The 14,522-nt window shown below is 38.0% G+C and overlaps 1 pseudogene; it reads right to left on the reverse strand.

Annotated features, from left to right (window-relative positions):
• Positions 1–13,024: 13,024 nt before the first annotated feature.
• Positions 13,025–14,005, reverse strand: LOC119519951 (annotated as a pseudogene).
• Positions 14,006–14,522: the final 517 nt, after the last annotated feature.

A 14,522-nucleotide genomic window follows, 5' to 3' on the forward strand; every position in this document is an offset into this window, starting at 1 on the left:
TTCTTGAGGGAACCAAGGGCAGGTTTGTAACAGGAAATTAAAAAAGCGCGTGAGATCTTTTTTCTTAACTCGTGTTCCTCGTGCCTTGAGTGATTGCTTAACTTGACTAACATATAATTCGTGTTGGGAAATTCCTTGTCCCATGATAAGGGTGGGGGGGGGCTTACCTTTTGTTGCTTTCTTTTCTTCTTCTTCTTTCCTTTCGCCGGCACTGATCGACTGGTGAACGGATCTGTCTCGCGAGCGCGCTTCCCCGCGGTGATCCCTGGTGTGGTTTTCTTTCTTTCTTTGACTGCTGAACGGATCTGTCTCGCGACCGAGTTTATTCGCGGCGATCCCGGGTGCGGTGAGTGTGAGGTACCTCTCTCCTTGAGTGCAGCGTTCCGTCTCTCACAGAACTTCGAGCCCCACGTTGGGCGCCAGTTTGTCCCGGCCGGCGGGACGTTCAACGGAAGCTCCAAATCCTGTGAGGGAGGAATGGTATGGGACAAGAGACGCGAGGAATGACAGCAAGACAGGTTTCTGATCAAGCTGCAAAACTTTATTGAAGAGGCAGGGTATATATACCCTAAGGTAGAGGGAGTGGCTAGTACGAACGGGTGGCGGCCTAGGATTGGCTGCTGCTGTTGCTAGGGCGGATGGCAGATGTAAGGCTAGCACAGGATTGGTAGATGCTGTTGCCGGGTAGAAGGCAGGTAGTAAAGCTAGCACCCTAGATGTGAATCTTAGGCGCGAACGGCTATCACTTCCGTAGAAGGCTGAGGGCAACTTAAACTGTTGTTACATTAGCCCCAGCTGTTATGTTGCATATCTCCAGCATCGCTGAGGGTGGATTTTATACATGCTACCTTAATCGTCCCCAACAGAAAGACAGATGGAAGTTCTTAGTAGTGTGAAAAATTCAGCTCACAGTGCACCTCAAAAATGCTCCAATTTGCAAGCTGGCAACAAATTCTCTTGGACATAATAATGGTATAAAACAATGGGTTGCATATTGCTACTCACTGGTCATAAGGCATGGCAGCCAAAAGGAAATATTCTGTGTTAACTAAAGAACAGATAAAAGATAATTGTGCAGCACATCCAACATAAGAAATGATCTTCTCATAAGAAACCAAGTCTGTAAGTAATTTTGGAGCAATGACAGAAGAAGAGCATGCACATATGAAGTACAATATGCAGAGGAAAATGCACATAGGGGTGTGCAGGTAGGAAGTGCTACAGAGTAGATGGGAAAAAAATAGAGCAGAAATGAAACTCTGAAGTTCTGGGTAGTCACTAAGTCCCAGGAGAAAGAATTGAGTTTTCACAGTGCCATTTTCTATCTCCATTTCTCTGCAGTGCTCTTGAATTTTGTTGGAGCTATTACAGAGTAATAATGATGACAATATTAATAACCAATAGAATCTAACCACAAAAAAGGATGAAAAGAAATGGAGCAGTAGTACTAAATTCAGTTAGGCACCCTGATAGCACTTTGGCATGTTTACAGTTAGTATGCTACAAGGCATAATTTATCAAATATTGTAGTGGTGGAATCCTGCATTTTAAAAACTAATCTGCTGTATTTAATGTCCCTTATTCCTTAAAGCTACTGGTTTGTGGTTTCCATGTTAAATGGTACCACCATCAACCCAGTTGCTGAACTCTAAACCTGAGCTTCATCCATAATTTTTTCAACAGTCGTTTTCACCACATCTAGTGCTTTACCAATTCCACAATTAAAACAGCCCATCTCTGTCCAATCAGTCCAATCCCCACCACACTTGGCAATTCCTCCTTCGCCTCAGCCCTAGACTGTTGTCCTAGCGTCTTTACCATTTTCCCCGTGTCCAATCCTGTCTGATACAAAAGACTGTGCCCTCACCTGCTATTGGGCAGTCCCACAAACTCCCTCTAACACTAAGGTCTTGCCTCCATCAGCATTGGTGATGCTAAGAGAAAGTTTCCACCTCTGGAATGATGCAACCCCACCAGCCTAGGTCTTGGTTAGCAGACAGATGGTTTTGAACAAAGGAAAAGTGTTCCCTTCCTCTATTGTTTTCAGCTCTTTGACAGAACACAGCTCAGCTAGTGCCACACAACAGGATTTGGGCTCTCACTCCTTATCCCAGAGTAGTGCTTTTGTAGAGTGCTGATGTATGAGCTCTGTCCCTCAGAGCCTTTGAAAATGCAATTTCTTTTGACAGAATATCACCTCCCCACTCTTATCATTCTCATGCCACAGTTTAAACACTAATTCTTCAGTGAGGATTGACTCACCAACTCTAAATAATCCCATTATTCTCTATCATTGCATCCTATTCATTCTCTTCAGAGCACTTACTACAATTTGTAATAGTTTTATTATTTACCTGTTTATGTGTTTATTATCTGCCTCCCTCCCTAGACTGTACAATTTTTGAGAGTATGAATGACATCTTTTTTTTTCCACAACTGTATAACAAATTCCTGTATAACCAATTCCTGTATAATACCAAACCACAGTAGATGCTCAGTCAACAACAAGGACTGAATAAGTTATAACCTCTTGTATATAAACACTGAGACTAAACATACAAATGGTAAATGGCTGGATCATATATGGCCATAGAACCCTGACTTAAAACCTCTGCAGCAACTAGCCCAAGAATTCAAACTGCAGCCTTTGCAACAACCAGCCCAGAAAGGGGAGCACTTAGTCAATGACCTCCCCCTTCTCTACTTTTTGCCCCACTTCCAACGAAGGACCAAACAGAAAAAGCCAAATAGCTCCTCAAACCATTCATAGAGGATTACCCTTTTCTAGTTAGCCCATTTCCAGCTTCCTGATTGGATTCCATCAACCTCCAAATAGAGCTTGCCTGAAGCAGTCCCTTTTTTTCACTATAAGCTTTCCCACTCCCCTGCATGCTTTTGAGTCTCTGCTAAATGCAAGTGACTAGTGGCTATCTATCTTGCTATAGCAAACTCTAAATAAATATAACTTCTATTGCTTTCCATTTGGATTGTACTCATTAATTTCCACAAAAATGGAAGCATTATTCCACGTGAGTGCCAGTAAGCTGAAAAGTTCTATGTTTCTCACCTTCAGATGTAGATTCACCACCACAGAACACAAAAGTCCTTGGGATAGTTCGAATTCCACTGATAAAACAGAAAGAACACACATTTTGAATCAGTTAGACAAGTGACTGAATCCTGCCTCTGAAACTCAGTAGCTTTGAAATAAAAATTAACTGAACCTCAGTTTCTTCATCTACATGAGAATGATAGTGCCTTTCTCATCAAGTTGTATTTATAAGCATTAAATCAGTTTCCTTCTATAGTCCTTTTATACTCACAAGCTTGTTCATTCACTCTGCCAAAGTGGCAACATAGCAACTCTGGGTAAAACTAGCCATGTTTTATTTTTCCAAACTGTGGAGGGAACTAAAGAAATCTCCATGCTTATCAATTTATTATATTCAACCAAGGATGTCATATTTTAATGAGATCCAGGAATGTTTCCATGCCCTCTGTAGTGAAAAATTTATATATTTATACTATATAAATAAATAAATAAATATATATATATATATATATATATATATGAAGACTTCAAAATAGGCTCACCTATCCAACTTTGTAGTTCATTGTTCTTCCTTTAGTTTAGAACTCTGTAAATTACAAATAACTGATAACAATGCAAATGATACTTCCACATCGACATGCTTATTTTGCCTGGTAGAGAGCAGAGAACAATTGATTTCTTTCTGTCTTGTGAAAAAAGCCAGTATTGTACTATTTCTAAATTTATCTGTGCATTCCTGAACTATAACACTGTGGTTCTTTGACTTTTCCATTGTACCAGGTGTAAGTTTATTAACTAATGAGTTAAGTAGTTTAATTTTTACACATATTCATCATTTCATATTTGCATTCTCTTGCTTTATCATGTGTGTGTGTATATATATATATATATATATATATATATATATATATATATGAGATAAACACTTCATGCTTATCCATTTCCCTTATTTTATTTAACAACTATTTTAAATCTTCACTATTCCTCTTAAGACCCCACTCCACCACATTTTTATCACTCTCAGAAAGTCATTTCTATTTTGCATGTAAAAGTATAGGCTAGCAAATGCACACATCCTTGATTTTCCAATCAAAGAATCCTATAAGTATGTTAATCCTTCTGTGAGTCTCCCCCCACCTTCTTTGGATAAAATTTGTCCCTCCTCCCTGAGAATGATTCCTCTAACTCTGCATTGAACACCAGCTGTTTCCTTTCATTCCAGAACTTATGATATACAATTCTCATAAATTTCCAACACATAATAATATTTATGCCATTTCCATCTTTGAAAATATTGCCTTGCATGTTTTTGCTTTCATTTTCCTTCACTTTTTTGCAATGTTTCCTTAGAGGCATCTATACACTTCCCACTTTGCCACTTCAGCTTACTGAAAGATGATTTTTGAGCCAACAAGTTAATTAAAGCACTTTTTATTTAACTTCTCAAACTACATCATAGCTGAAAAATGTAAAGAGAAATATTTCATAAGTAATTCACTTCATTTCTCCATCCCATATGATAGTTTTGATATCTCCTTTTGTCTTAATTTACCACTTCTCTTGGCTTCTAAACACCTCTTTGGATTTCCCTCCTGCAGTTCAATATGTCTGTACATAGTCTCTTCCAGAAAATGTTGTATTTTCTTAGCACTTCATTATTGACCTACTTTTATCCTCACCTGGTACAACATCTCTAGTTAATTCTGTCTTTTTTTAAACTGCCATATGCAGAATGATAGCTTTCATATTTCCATTCCAAAATCATATGCCCATCTCAAACATATTCCAAATGTTAATACATATCTAAGTGACTATACTCATTTGGATGTCAAATAGGTAGGTGTAAATTTCATTGAGTCTAAAATATGATTTAGACATGTAGGAAGATTTCACTTCCTACAGTGTATCCTATTCTGAATCCCTATCCTGATATATGTCTCTACCACTCATCAAGCTGGTACAAATAATAAATCTCTCCTAACTACAAACTTACCATGGGCCATTAACTCCATCTTGTAAATATGGCAGATATTCACATTTTGCCTTTAATGTCACTGTCTTTCCATTATTTAACACCGGTCTTCTTTTCACTTATTTGAAACTTTTAATTGGCCTCTTTCCTTCCAATCTCTCCTCACCCAACCTTCAAACATAGATCAAAATTTATCCATGTGCCACTGTCTAAGTAAGATCTGTAAAACATAGATTTTTTTTATGTTATCTTTTACTCAACCCGTTCAATGATTCTCTGACTCTTACAAGCTCAGAATTCAAATACTTTCAGATTTGATATATATTTATATTTAGCTCCGTTTCCATCTCCTCTATACCACCTGTGGTTTGAAGCTGTTACTTACCCCAGAAAAGGCCATATTCATTTAATTTATTCCTGTGGGTGCAGACCTGTTGTGAGTAGGAACTTTTGATTAGGATACTTCAATTGAGTTGTGACTCACATCATTTAGGGTGAGTCTTGATCCTCTTGCTGGAGTCCTTTAAAAAAGAATAAAACACATACAAAAGCTAAGAGATGAAATTTGATGAAGCACCCAGAGAAGCTGAAAGATGGAGTAGCCAGCAGTTGAAAGCAATGAAACCCAGGAGAGAAAGACCAGCAGATGCCTTGTGTCTTCTCATGTGACAGAGGAACCCAAGCTTGCCAATAACTGGCCTTCAGAGTCCAGGTATTGACCTGCTGATACCTTAAGTTGGGACATTTTCATAGCATCAGAACTGTAAACTTGTAAGCTAACAAATCCTGATTGTAAAAGCCAACCTATTTCCAGTATATTGCATTTTGTCAGGTTTACCAAACCAAACCAGATGTTGATACTGAGAAGTGGAGAGCTGCTGTGATTGGCAAATACCAAAAATGCTGAAATTCTTTATAAATAGATAAAGGGAAGATTCTGGAAGAATTGTGAGGAGTTTGATAGAAAAAGCCTAGCTTGCTTTGAAGAGACTGTTGGTAGAAATACGGACACTGAAGGTACTTCTAATGAGGCCTTAGACAGAAATGATGAATGTATCATTGCAAACAGGAGGACAGGTGGCCCTTGTTTTAAAGTGGCAGAGAATTTGGCAGAATTGAGTCCTGATATCAGATGGAAATCAGAATTTGAAAAAAAATGAGCTTGACTATTTAGCTGAAGAGATTTCTAATTAAATGTGGAAAATACAGCCTGGCTTCTCCTTGCAGCCTATAGTAAAATGTGAGAGGAAAGAGATAAGCTGAGGAATGAGCTCTTAGGTACAAAGAAACCCGAAACTGATGGTTTGGAAAATTCTGGGTTTCTGGAGAGCAAGTCCCCAGAGAATATAGCACCATGTGAGGATTTAACTGAGCATTGGAATCAGTCAGCCATTTCAGTGTGAGTCAGGATTGGAAGCATAGTTATAGAGAAGGGATTTGTAGAAAGTTCTATCATCTAATGGTTGGGACACCTGTGTGCTTGATGTAAAACTGACAGTTTTTATGAGGTCTTTATGAACAGAACCACTGATAGCCAGGACTAAAAGGGACAGAAAAGGGGTAGATTGAGGGAAAAAAAAAATGCCTTCAAATGTAGAACCATGGAATCTGAAGTCTGGAGTGAAGATGCTTTGGGCCCGGAGAGCAGACCTACACATGTATGTGGAAAAGTTGAATTTGCCCCAGAGTTTGCAGAGGGTGGGCTTTCCACCCTGTTGTTCAGGGAGGGTGCTGCTGCCCCAGGCTTCAGAGAGGGTAGAGCATATTCCCCAGGGATTGAGGAGAGTCTGGCCACAATCTCACTTCTGTGAGGCAGTTGAGCCAGTGCCCTGGAGATGATGCAGTGTCCAGATGCCGCCCTGATGCTTGACAAGGGTGGGTCTAGAGTTCAGTTGCATCACCAGTGCTTGAAGAGGGTGGAGCCAACAGAATGGGCCATCTCCCCAATGCTTAGAGATCTTGGAGCACTCACCCGTGTTTGGAGAGGGCAGGGCCAGTGCACAAGCTCTTGTAAAGCATGGGACTGCTGCTTTATCAAGTCTGGAAGAGAAAACATCCTTCCATAGATTGATGCTAGTGGAAAGCTAATTAAGTATGCCCTGCAGCTTTGCAGAACTGTTTGGGTGCAGTGACCTCTGTTTTCCTTCCAATTTCTCCCTATAGAAATGGAAATATTCACTTCATGACTGTCCCTCCTTTGCATATTGGAAGCAGATAACTTGTTTTAAGTTTCACAGGTTCTCAGCCAGAGGGGAATTTTGCCTCAAGACAGAACACATCTGTAACTGATTTTGATGAGACTTTGTACTTAATACTGTTACGGAAATTATTAAAGCCTTGTGTATTGTGATAGAATGAATTGTTATGAAAATAGAATGAACCCTAACCACACTAACCACCTTGATTTGCTTGAGCTTCCCCTTTATCCAGGGAACTATGAAGAAGAAAAGGAGGCCAACTGAGCTAAGTTGGCATACAAATGATCCTTTGCAGTGGTAATGGAAGCTTCTCCCTCTGTGAAGAAGAGAAACTGTAGTCAAGGCCAGCTATAAAGTGTCCAGATGGCCCTGACCTTGAACAAACTTCCTGTTCCTGCAGCTTGCTAATTAACTGACTGTTGTCTGCCCAAGGATACTCTGCTCTGGTTAACTCATACAGTCCTTCACTCCTACATTCCCTTAAACAGCCATATATGCTGCTTAACAGTCCAGCCTTTTGAGAAGAACCCCAATTTTTTGCTGCTCCACATGCATGCTTCTCTTTCTCAAAACAAAAAACAAAAAACAAAAAACAAAAAAAAAACCTACATTATTATTTTAGCAGCAAATGGCTGTGGTGTTTTTCCTTTTGGAGAGTGGGAACTTAGTTCCTAGGTCTTCAGGGGCTTTAAGTTTAATATTTGCATGTGCAAAGAACATGTCTTTTTTGGGATCCAGAGGGTGGAATGTGGTAGTTTGAAGCTGTTACGTACCCCAGAAAAGGCCATGTTCTTTTAATTCATTCCTGTGGGTGCAGACCTACTATGAGTGTGACCTTTCAATTGGGTTCATTCAATTGAGATGTGACTCACATTATTCAGGGTGTGTTTTGATCCTCTTGCTGGAGTTCTTTATAAGAGGATAAAATGCATACAGAAGCTAAGAGATGAAATTTAGAGAAGCACCCAGAGAAGCTGAGAAATGGAGCAGCCAGCAGTTGAAAGCAATGAAACCTGGGAGAGAAGAACTAGCAGATGCCACCATGTACCTTCCCATGTGACAGAGGAGTCCGAGCTCATAGGTAGTCAGCCTTCAGAGTCCAGGTATCATCCTGGTGATGTCTTCAGTTAGGACATTTTCATGGTCTCAGAACCAAAAACTTATAAGCTAATAAATCCTGATTGTAAAAGCCAATCAACTTCTGTTATATTGCATTTCATCAGCTTTACCAAACCAAAACACCATCCCAGAACCATATCTAACATTTCTAAAATCCTAACCACCATGCCCTTTCCCCAATTTGTTGCAAACTGCTAATAAATCTAAATGTCCTTATTAAAATTGTCTATAAATATAAAGTAAATAAATAGTATATCTGAGGAGTGATGATCTGGTTACAGAGGATGAAAAATAGATACAACAATGATTATGAATTCTGGAATATGAATCAGAGTTTATTTTGCTACCTTTGTTCTGTTTCTGGTTAGCTAAATTAAGTGAGCTCCAGGTAAGTGTTACCTGGTGATTGCCCTGTGCTGCGTGGATCTGTTATAAAAGAGCCAGGGTAGGAAACTAGAAATTCTATATCATTGGGCTCACAAATATCTCCAATAAATATTGGCTTCCCAGAACATGGAACTGAGACAGAGATAGGCAGTACCTAAAAAGAAGATTAAATAGGTATCATTATTTCCTGGCAGCTTAATGTGCTGCATTTGATATAGAGATATCAGTTACAAAGTTAATTTTTCTTGTAGAGTATGTGGACAAGAACAGGCAGGTTACTTCTTTTAACACAGTAACAGAGACTTATGATGTGGTGATTCAAAGCATAGACCCTGGAGCTACAATGCCTGTGTCTAAATACAGGTTTCTGCCACTTACTATTTGTGTGACTTTGGGCAAATTATTAATAACACCATTGCTCAGTTTTGTGATATGTAAATTGTTTATTATTATAGTGTGAGTATTGTGAGAAGGATTAAATGAGCTAATACACATAAAGTATTTTGAAGAATGCCTGTCACATGCCAAACAATAAATAATAGCTATTATTAATCAACAGTTGGGCCATATTTGGGCTTCACTAGACATTAGTATTTAATTATTTAGTATCATGAAATATACTCTTTGTTTTCTGATAAAAAGGTCTAAGAGGAAAAAGAAACATCACTGAGCTCAAAGTTAACTCTTTGGATTTCTGCTTTCTGAAATACAGATCATTTCATCCCTAGAATGGCAGCCCATCTGTTCCTATCTACAAACATGTTAATAAAGCCTGTAAAATGATCAAGGAGTTTAGCAATGTCAAGGTGAGAGAGAAATAAAATTACATCCAGTATCCAGAAAGTACACAATGGAAGGAAGTACTTCTTTGTTGTGTCATCCTATTTTGCTAATTGTGAATAACTACCTTGAAAAATAGACATTAAAAAAGAAGGTTTATCTTTAGGACCAATATTCAAATAAGCTTGGGGTCTGGGCCACCCATCATTTCATTGAAGATGGTTTTCTATTAAAAATCCTTATTTCTTATCACAGAATTGAATGTTATGAAAAATCAATTAAACAATTTATATAAAGTATTACTTGTAATGATCTTTCAAGGTAGTTCTAAACTTTGAGACTGAAAGAAATTTGCAGGATACAGAAATGAAATATGAGAAGCCAAGTAGAGCAATGAAAGGAACAATGATTAAGAAGAAAAAAAAAGAGGAGCCAATTAATCTTCTCCTATGCAAATGTCAGCTTGCTAGAGAAATTTCTGAAAGCTTTCAGCAAAGTGATACATTTCACCACATGTTTTCTATATTGAGTCCTATCCCTGCTTTTTAAAACATTTTTTTTTTTTTCTGTTTTCTTATGGCCAGGCCCCCACCTCATTCCCAGTTCCATTACTTGTGTGTCAACTGTTGGTATTGGTGAATTGCCATAGGGTAGAATAAAGAATATGCTATAAATTTGGGTCAGCATCAATTGCTATATAAATCAGCTTAACTTTAAATAAGAAATAACAGCTAATGAGGATTGTGTTTTTGTTTGGATTCCTAACCAGTCTCTTAATGCTAACAGTTGTCCTATGAATAAAATATGCTAAATGCGCTTGATTGTTTTCCTTGTTTTTGTTACAAATACCTTGAGGATTTATGACCTGTCTTATTCCAAGCATGTTTCCTTTCAGAACATCAGTTTCCTCTGTGTAAAATAAGCAAATATAAGATGAGCCTTTAAAACCCAATACAGTTGTAATATTCTATGATTCTGTCAGATTACTTACCAGTTTAGCTTAAATTCATTTTCTATTGGAAAAATTAAGTTTGACACAGAGAGACAAAAAAAAAGTTCATTGCAACATTAATCAGAATCTGTTTGGGATATGCCTTCTGTGTTCATAGAATAAATTTTTGTCTCCCATTAGAAAGATGTGGTTCCTTAGGAAAATGCAATTCCTTTTTACCATTTGCTTTGAGACTGTTTAGATTATCTTCATGATCACACATCAGATCATGGGCACTAAACTCTGATATCCAAATCCCAAGAGTAAAGATGAGTGAGCAATTAAAAGCTCTACTCAGGAGTTGATTAAATGCAAAATGAAATGATAGAATGTGTTTTTCTACATCTTGAGAATGCCCCAAAGAAATATATTTTGACTTTCAAAATGGTAGACTATTAAATAAAAAATTGGGTTCTAATATTTATCTAATATTATAAGATATTAGGAGAGAAAGTAAAAAATTTATCTAGCTAACCAGGGAGAGATAAAAAGATCCTGGCACCCACCATGACTAAAGAGAACCAACTGTGAAGGAAGCTAATGTCTCTGATGTGTGCTATGATGTATTTTTGACTTTGGCAAAATTGATTTCTGTTAATCCAAGGCCAGAACAGGTCTGAAAGTTTTCATTCAGCCAATATATATATTTTGAGTATATTGGACCAGGCACTATCCTAAGTACAAAGTAGAAGAGTTGGATAATGTGAACTGGACATGAATGGTTTTGTCAGGTACAGAATAGTGAATTAAAGAAGGGAGAGAAAAGAAAAACTAAGTAATTACATGAAGATGGGAAACTGTGAGTCATGCTTAGAAATGTGAAAATGAAATTTAGAGAGAATATGTTGCCTATTAAATATAATATGGCTGCAAAGATATATGTGTTTCAAAATAAAATGGCCTTGAATTCCACTTCAAGGGTCATGAACTTTATTCTATTATTGAGAGGATAGTTATCACTAGGTGTTTTAGTTGTCTTTTAGTGCTGAACTCCTTTTAACAGACTTCAAAACTGGGAATTTGTTGTTAATATAACTTAAAAAAAAATCTGAACATAGTTCAGTTAACAGAGAATCCAACTATACAAAAAAAAATTACCTTCAAGTACTTATCTTTTATCAACTCTTAGTATTGTTTCTTCTTTGATGATTTAATCCTCAGGCAGGCTCTCCTCTTCTTGACAAACAGAGCTGCAAACAGTTTTGCTTTAACCTACCCAGAGGATTGAACTTGGCAGAAAGTAACTCTCCTTTTCCAATAATTTCAGCAAAATCCCACAGTTGGCTCACTAACTTAGTTGAGTATCCTCCAGGAACCAATCACTATGACTCTTTGTTGTAGTAGTTGATACTTGTCCAAACCCAGAGTCAGTGCAGAGACAGAGCCCTACTCAGAATGGGAGAGGTGTGGGTGACCCCTAGGAAAACAGATTTGATTGGCAAGGAAGTTGGGAATACATATTGTCCCATAGTTTGCCAGTAATGGGGTGATTGTGATTGGATTGCATATATATAAAATAAAAAAATGATTAAGGAAACTCAAGAAGGATCAGATATGTTCCTTTTTGGAAGAGCAATTAGTGTGAGTTCATTATTCTCAGGAAAGTGGAGGCATTAACTGTGAAGTGACATCAGGTTGGAAGAAAAACCTGGAAATTGAAAGCTTTTTGTGAAGCAGAATCTAACACAGAGCGCCTTTTTGCTAACAGTGTAATAACAAATATTTATACCAATTTCACCCATATTTCAGAAGGAGAAAGATACAGATTGTTATCCACACTAAAGAAATACTGAGTGTTCTTGAAGCCCTAATTACAAGGACACTGTAGATTCTGGATGCTCAAATACATGATTTATTCAGGGAATGAAGAATGAAAGTACAATACAGAGCAAAACTTAAAGGTAAAAACAATGGTAACAATATCAGATAATTCTTTAATCAATTGCAATATACTATATGTAGCACTAATAATTTAACATGCAATATGTATTTAATCATCATGATAATTTTATGATAGAGTATATCTCCATTTTAGATATGAGAATTTCTAAACTTGATAATTATAAGCCTTGTAACAGAAAAGGTAGTAAAAAACAAGATAACCAAAATATACCTAAAAAATAATACCCACGTATACACATATATCCATGGGAAACTGAGTCTATAGTTTTCAAGGAAATGCAAATAATATGAAATAAGTGTATATTTAATTCCTGGAAGAAAAGTGAAATCAATTCATAAGAAGGGTCATTGTTGTAAAGGCAGGTCACACTAGTTGCACTTTGTTAGAATTGGTGTTGCCTAGACCCCAAACTTGAGACTTAGAAATCATCCTGGATACCCACTCAAAACACTTAGGGGTTGGAGAAGAGCAGTAAAGCTGGCAGGTGCATTTGAATTATGCTCTGTCCAATACCATGTAACAATCAACACAAGGGGATAATAAAGAAGGGTGCATAGGACCTAGCTCCTAAAATCCATCCCTCTTTGCCATTTCATCCCCATCCACCCAAACAAAAGCTCCTTCACAAATCTCCCATTTGGAACCCTGAATACAGCTGAGGAATCAGCCCCTGAAAGAGTAATTTGAATCCTACCATTTTCCTGAGTGCTGCCTTCACATCCTTTTTCCTCAGGCTATAGATCAGGGGTTAAGCATGGGAATCACTACAGTATACAACACCATGCCCACTTGATCAGTTTCGAGACCGTAGTCAGAACTGGGCCTGCAATAAATGAAAAGGATCTTTCTGTGGAAGATGATGATGACCGTGAGGTGGGAGACACAGGTGGAGAAAGCTTTGTGCCTTCCCTCTCTAGAGCACATGCTCAGGATGGTGTTGATAATAAACAAATAGGAGGTGAGGATTAACATGATGGAGATGATTTCATTGAAAGTGGTCACAATGTACACCACGAGTTCATTCATCGGCATATCAGAGAAGGCAAGAGGTAAGAGAGGGGATAAACTGCGGAAGACGTGGTTGATCACATTTGCTCTACAGGACAGGATCTCAAGAGCTAAACATATGTGAATCAGAGAACACACTTTCACAGAGATAGCAGACAGATACCAGTCCCATACAGAGCTTCCGGGACATGATAACCATGTACAGCAGTGGGTACCAGATGGCCACAAAGCAGTCATAGGCCATCACAGCCAGCAGGATGACCGCAGTGACCACACATGTGCTAAACAAGTATAATTGCACAGTGCATCCCAGGAAGGAAATGGCTTTTTCCTTGTCTAAGATATTGGCCAGCATCTTAGGCACAATGATGGTGGAGTAGCAGAAATCCACAAAGGACAGGTGGCTAAGGAAAAAGTACATGGGGGTGTGAAGCTGAGAGCTGACCTGGATCACTGTGATCACGCCCAGGTTGCCCGTCACTGTGACTCCACAGATGAGAAGGGACACCAGGGAGAGGAAGACGCTCAGCTCAGGGAGGTCTGATAATCCCAGGAGGATGAACTCCGACACAGTGCTGCAGTTTCCCTTCTCCATTTGCTACTATATTTCAGTTTCAGGAAAACACAAAATATTTTGCCTATCTCCTAGGAAAAAACTAATGGAGAAAAGGTGATTTTATATTAACTTCAGGAAATATAATACTGATATTGAACCCCATTTTTATGTTACATAAGAAAAACACAATTTTCAAATTATTCCAAATGTGGAAGTGCAGCCCACTGATCAAAAATAATTTTAGCATCAAGAAAAACCTTACATGGGATTCCACACTTATTACCACAATAGAATTGAATTGAGATGTTCTATTTTGCTAGGTGGTTTAATGGACATGAAATAGATTCCATGACATGATTTACAACCACATGGAAATTGATAGGTGTTCCCTGATAAACTTAATAAACTCGGTCCAATCATGCTACACCTCTCATGATATTATATAATATACACTTTGTCTTAGTTCATTCTAATAGTAACATAAATTTACCCTGGTGAGATAATCACATTGTTGGGGAGTGTGAGATTCTAGATTTCAGGAGAAGTACACACCTGG

Source organism: Choloepus didactylus, chromosome 24 (assembly GCF_015220235.1).
Source record: "Choloepus didactylus isolate mChoDid1 chromosome 24, mChoDid1.pri, whole genome shotgun sequence".
Lineage (NCBI taxonomy): Eukaryota > Metazoa > Chordata > Mammalia > Pilosa > Megalonychidae > Choloepus > Choloepus didactylus.